Raw genomic sequence first — 7,213 nt, 5'->3', positions numbered from 1 at the left:
GTAGATTGCAATCATTATAAATGTCATGTGGCTTTGGTTTGCTAATTGTCTCGTATGAATTATTCTATTTTGTTTTGTTACGATGTTTTGTAATAGATTTTGAGTTTGTCTATTACATTCGTGATTTTAGCTTAAATTTGTCAGATTCATAGTTTCATTTCATGAATGAGCTACCCCCTTTATTGTTGTTTCTCTATTATTTGTAAATTTTCATTTCAATAGGCAAATCGACTATAATTTAAAATCCTTTAGTGTATTATGAAGTATCTTAAACTTTGGCTTGTTTGAAGTTTGACGTTTGAATATTAAACTATTTGCGGTTATATTATTTGATTATATTAGGAGTTTTACTTTATTCAAATTATAGTAAAATTCTTCTATCAAGCAAGTTAAATTAATGCAATCTTTAATTGAAATTTGTGATAATTATATTTGATGCTTTTCTTTGATTTTAGGATAAAGATGAAGAGGAGGTTAAAGAAGCTTCATAGAATGAGCTAGATAGGAGGTTGCAATAACAAAAGTATCTTATGTTTGGTGTATAGAGTGAATGATATGATAAGATGATAACTATCTTATATTATGTTTGATTTGTATTTTAAAAAAAAAAGAAAAGAATAAGCTTAAAAGAAGGATTAATCATCCTTTTAGTATAGAACAATTCAATTCTCCTAAAATAAATATGATTATTTTTAATCTATGAGATTTATTTTACATGTCCTATTATCTCCTTAAAAATTACATTAATAATTTAAACTGTATAAACATTGAGAAAAGATAATTTTGGCCGATAAATAAATTATCTTATTCTAATTCTTACATACATCAAACACAAGATAGTATGACATTATTTAATTTAATCATATTTGTAGACACTCATTTTGGTACGGGCCCAATTGGACCCATTTTGGTCCAAACCCTGTTGGACCCATTCTAGTTCGAGCCTAATTAGGCCCATCCTGATCCAGGCTCGGTTCGCCCATTTCAGCCTGGGCCCAACTAGGTTCATTTTGGGTAGGCTCACTTGGGTCAAGCCCATTGGGGCCTATTTTGGTCCAAGTGGATGTTTATTATTATTATTATTATTATTATTATTATTATTACCACTATTTTTTTATTTTATTTTATTTTTATTTCTTTTTTTGTTTTCTTTTTTGCTCGATATGCACGTGAATCAGGATCACAATATTTTTAGGGTCAACACAGAATCAAATTGGACTACTAAAATTTTAGAATTAAAGTTTCGGACAAAATGCAATCCCAAGAATCAAGCCTGGAGGATTGATTCTATCCGCTTCCCGAATTGATCCTAAGCTGCCTATGAATTAGACCTATTCTACAAAGCAAGAACACATAAAAAAAACAAGAAAAAACACAAGAGAAATTGTTAAGGAAGCTCTGGGAAAGTTTTGGCAGTAAAGGTTCCTAAGAATTGAGGATAGGGGTTTCAGGTTCAATTTGTAGTTTTGGGTGTGATTTTGGGTTTCTGAAGGGGGATTTGAGGTTGTAAAAGGTTTAAGAAGGGCTTAGAATCATCTGAAAAGTTTTTTGGATTTTTTTCAGTTTCTAAAGAACATTAAAATTTTCGGTTGAATTTTTCGATGAAGGTTGAAGTTTTCAACGAGATCATGCAAAGTTTTCAAAAACAAATGGAATTTTTAATTTTCGGTTAAACTTTTCGACGAACATTTTAAAAAGAAGTCAAAAGATTTTTGGTAGAGAGAGAAAGGCTTTGGGTTATCAAGAAAAAACGTAGAGAGGCACCTTTTATAACGCTCCAAAACGATGTCATTTTGCCAAGCTAGGATCCGCGCGTCAACCCAAAGATCCGCGTGCTGACCCACGTCCCAACCTGATCGCAGGTTTTTCTTTTTATTTTTTTTATTTTTTGATTTCTATTTTAATTCATTTATTTTACCCATATTTTATTCCCTAATTTTTTTCTTTTTTAAAAAGGAAAAAATTATTTTGTGTTTCCTCAAGAAAAATGAGACTTCTCCTAAAAAAATTAATAAAAAAAAAACAAGAAAAAGGATAAGAAAAAAAGGGAAAAAAGAAAAGTACAAAATTTACTATCTGGTAAATTATAAAAAATATATATAAGCAAGGCTTGGATAATTCGAAGTTAAACTGTTACCATCCCTTAGATGGGCATTTTAGGGGTGCTATAACTTTCCCTATACGCAATCGACTTTCGATCTTAACCTTCATTTTGCAAATCAGCTTTAATCAGGTGGCCAATCATAGCTAACCAAAAAAGATTGATGGCGACTCATTTCCATTCCAAGTCTAGCGGTAGGTCTACGGATCTATACGTTATGATAGTTTGGCAACTCCACTGGGGATTTTATGAGAGTCGAGCTAGTAAAAGATTTCTTATTATCCAAGCCTTGTCTAACAAATTGAAATTGCTTCTTTTCATTGCTTATATTTTTTTTATTGTCATTTATTTTTCTGCCCTATTATTTAGTATCTATATTTACCTAAATATATGCTTATTATATCTGTCATTCACTTGCATATGCATAACATAAGCCTTCCACCCGAGCTCTACCTTTAAGAGGGAGTGAAGTCCCTATGCCCTCATGAGATTTCATGTCTTCGTATGGGCCTACGAAATACTCCCACTCAGATTAAACCTTTTTCGCTTAAAGCCTATGATGGGTGAGAATTGGGGTGCCTTATTAGTTTGTTATAGACCATGATGTAGGGAATAATTTGGGAACCTTCTAAAAATGGCCCAAATCACATATAGTTGACTTTAGAAGCCCAACTGTAGATAGAGCCTTATTTTCCCACCATATATAGAAAATTCGAATTTTAGGTCATGTTGTCATCTTAACTATTATATTTTCCCTATATGTTATTGAAATAACTAACTAATTTCTTTGTCTTCTTTTATTTATTTTTACACACATTCATGAACATGTTTGTAGATTGCATAGTATTCTTACCCCAAAACTATTTCAGCAAAAGTCCTCATAGATTCTATAGATCGTCAAGTTTGTGCCTCATCTATGCTGTTCAAATGTGATTCTCCTATAGAAGTGAAGATTGAATCAGAAAAAAGGTAGTTAGAAGAAGGAGATTATTTACCACCTGGTCACATCCCTACACTATCAGAAGAAGTACACTTACTCCTTAAGCAAAACAACTTGAAAAGCATATCAAACATATGGAATGGTATGACCCTTTCCAAGCAAAAGCCTTTTGTGAAAAGTTTGGACATATAGCATATCTCTTGTCGGTGGAGGTTGACTACTCACTCATTAGGGCAATGGTACAATTTTGGGACCCTTCCTACCGGTGTTTCATTTTTAATGAGGTTGACCTAATGTCGACAATTGAGAAGTATTCAACTCTAGTAGGTATGCATCTACTGTATCCGGATAGAGTATATATGAAGAAACACAAATTAGGAAGTCACAGGAAATTGGGCCAGATGCTAAGACTTAAGAAAGAGACCATAAATTCATACATTCGAAAGAAAAGAGATCACAATGGCATTTCATGAGAGGTTCTCTAAGATTTCATCATCAAACATCCAGACGATGATCAGAGAATGAATGCATTTACTCTAGCCATATATGGGTTGGTCATCTTTCCCAAGGTCGTAGGACATTAAAATAGAGGTGGTGGATTTATTTGAGCAAATTAAGAGAGGTTGTAACCCTTCACCAGTTATCTTGGCAGAAACTATCAGATCTTTGAATTTCTGTAGGCAGATGGATAAGGCACATTTTATCGGCTGCATACCTCTATTATTCATATGGATGAAAAACCACTTTGAATGCAAGAAAAGTGCTTTTACCAAACTTTATTTCCACACTCAAAGACCAATTAGAGAATTCTATCAGAGCACTTGGCCAAAAGTAAAGACTCAAAAGGAGTAGAAATGTCTGCTATAAGAACTCACTACTAGTTAGGTGAAATGGTTAGCTCTATGGATGGGCAAAGAACTTATGCTTTACCAATGTGGAGATGAGATAGGGGTCCCACTTCTAGGCCTATGGGGGTTAACAAGTTATACACCATTGATGATAAGGAGGTAGCATAGAGCTGAACAGTTCACTCCTATGACTTACAAGCTCGACCAATTTGACTGCTCATATGGGGAGCCCAGAACTTTTTAAAAGATTGATAACATGACTAGGGCTTGGAAGAAGCCTAAGAAAGTAAGCCTAGGACTATTCACTGATAGGGCCACTCAGGGATATGTGACTTAGAGAAGGAAGAAAGGTCAAAAGATTATATTTATGCCTCAAAGATTGCCATATACTAGTGAACCAAGAGTAAAACAATAAGCTTTTTGAGTTAGAACATGAATTAGAAAAGGAGAAACTGAAGCAAGAAATTTTAAAGTTGCAAGGAGAAAAAGATCAGTGGCAGAATAAAGCAAAAAAAATTAGAGGTTCAAGTCCACAAGGTTTTCAAGGAATACAGTAAGGCCCAGAAAGTTGTTAGAGAACGGGATGACGCCCTAAAAGAGCTGAAAGAATTACAATAAAAGCATAAAAGATTGCACATATAGGTACAAGCCAAGCAAATAAACAACATATAGTTGGTTCGTGAAAATGAAGAGATGAAAGAAAAGCATGACCAAATAGAAAATGTTTCATAGAGATTAAGCAGGAGAAGCAATGGCTTTCAGACCACATTTTGACCCTGACCTCAAAGTTAAGTGAACAAAGAAATTGTGTTAGTTTCCTTACAGAAAAGCATAAAGAGCTATCCCATCAAGTGTGGTACGATAAAAGAGAAGGGCTGGGAAGATAGAGATACATAGAACACCTCATTGCTCAGATAGGCAAGGTTGTAATCTAAACAGGTGAGATGGCAGAAAAGATTGAGACTCTGAGAGCTTTGACACACCAGTAGGGAAGCACAGACAAAAATTATTGAACTTTATTAAGGAGGCTAAAGACCAGTATAAGCAAGTTAGGCATTTCTATAAAGGAACAATATTAGGTTTGATGTAAAACACACTTTGTGAGATAAATAAAAGTTCCTTTTGTTGGATTTTTTCAAGGGGTAAAATTTTTTTTTTTGTTTTTTGCATCTGTATCATATTCATTCATGTATTCATTACTACAACATTGTTATTAAATCTTTAATTGTAGTACTAAGGTACGAGAATAGCTACTAATCAGTATAATACATGGGCTCAAACAAAGAGGATGAAACAGGATATGCCAGCCATTTCGAAAAGATAAAAAAAGCCCAAAAAACATTAGAGGGAAAGCTGAGCCAAATTTTGGAGGCCTTAGAAAAGATAAATAGAGAAAAATCAATGGAAGAAGATACCTTATAGGAAGTTACTAATTCAACATATCCTTTAGGCTACGACCCACCACAAAATCAAACCACATCATTCTTCCAACCTCAGCAGGCAACCCTTTTAAAGTACAACTACACAAGAATGATTTATGTACTATGTCATGAAAATGTCTAAAGCTATAATAATCTTATATTTACAAAAAAAGTAGCTAAGCCTATTTAACTTCTTACTACGGATGAGATAAAGGAGAAAGAGAAGCCACAAGTAGCTATGCCTTTGAAAAATTCTAAAACTAATTAGGTTATGAACAGGCTAGAAGAAAGACTAAGGGCTATAGAGGGAATAGATTTCTACGGATCTATGGACACAGTGGGACTTTACTTAGTACCAGATGTAGTGATGCCATCAAAATTTAAAGTACCAGAATTTGAAAAGTACAATGGTACCAAGTGTCCTATCATATATATTATCATGTACTATCATAAAATGGCTGCATTTACTAGTAATGAAAAATTGTTCATACATGTGTTTCAGGATAGTTTGATTGGATCTGCAGCTAGATGGTATGTCCAATTAGATAGGACTTATATCAAGACATGAAAAGATCTGACCAGATCCTTTATTAACCAGTACTGGCACATCATTGACATAGCTCCCAATCACCTATCCCTACAAGCAATGGAAAAAAAGCTTCTGAGTCTTTCAAGCAATATACTCAAAGGTGACGAAATGTGGTCGCCCAGGTACAACCCTCTTTAATAAAAAAAAAGACCACCGTGCTATTTATGAGTACTCTAAAGTCACTTTATTATGAGGGGATGATTGAAAATGCAACTAAGAACTTTGCAGACATGGTGATTTCAAGAGAAATCATAAAAAATGCTATAAAAATGGTAAGCTTAAAGAAAGCGAGTCTTATAAAAGAGCACCTAAAAAGAAGGAGAGTGAGACTCAAGCTGTGAGTCTTGAAGGGTAGTAATTTAGAAGCTACACTCAGTCTGCTTACCCTATATACCACCATATAGTAAATCATACTTCTACGTCCCTATACCAATCAACTACTCGACCATCTTATCTATCTTTTTCAAGGTCTCCTACTCATCCAATTAGTGCCACAGGCAATATTAGAGAACCACGAACTAGAGAAAGACCAACCTTTGACCCCATACCTATGACCGATACGGAGTTATATCAAGAGCTCTACAAAAACCATCTAATAGATCCTATCCCTACAGCACAACTTGAATCTCCTTACCCCAAGTGGTATGACTCTAATGCCCATTGTGACTATCATTTCGGAGTGGTAGGGCATTTTACTAAAACTGTGTCCCTTGTAAATATAGGGTAAAAAATTTGATTAAGAATGGGTTGGTCAGTTTTGATGTAAGTAGAAGTTCTGCCCCTAATGTCAGTGGGAACCCTTTGCCTAGTCATACGATTAATGCTTTGGGCACAGATAAAAGACATGTGAAAGAAGAGTAGAGAAGTTTAAGATGCCGTTTGACCAACTATATGAAGCCTTACATGAAGCTGGAATGATACAACTAGTGGCTCCATGCACTCATGTGAAAAAATCCAGCCCAGCTCAAATATATAAATATCATGGTGGGCATCAGGACATTCAATTGATGTCTACAAATAGTTTTGTAGTGAAGTTTAGAAACTAATGGACTCTCACCAAATAAAGTTGTATGAAGAGTCAAAAGCTTTAAAAAACATCGAGGTGGCTATAATAGATAGGTGGGTGCTAAAACTTGTCATTATACACTGTAAGGAGAAACCACAATCAGCTAGGAATAAGTTTGTTCTTAAACCAGTAACCTTTAAGGTTTCACACCCCTTTTCTTATAAGAATAACAAAACAGTCCCCTGAAATTATAAATGCAGGGTAATGACTTAAAGATAACAAATGGATGTGCCAAAAGCTAAAATTAC

The sequence above is a fragment of the Durio zibethinus genome, chromosome 27 (genome assembly GCF_047325235.1).
Source record: "Durio zibethinus cultivar Kanyao isolate XHJ-2024 chromosome 27, ASM4732523v1, whole genome shotgun sequence".
Taxonomy (NCBI): domain Eukaryota; kingdom Viridiplantae; phylum Streptophyta; class Magnoliopsida; order Malvales; family Malvaceae; genus Durio; species Durio zibethinus.
The sequence above is the reverse complement of the archived record's forward strand: the minus strand, read 5'-3'. Positions refer to the sequence as shown.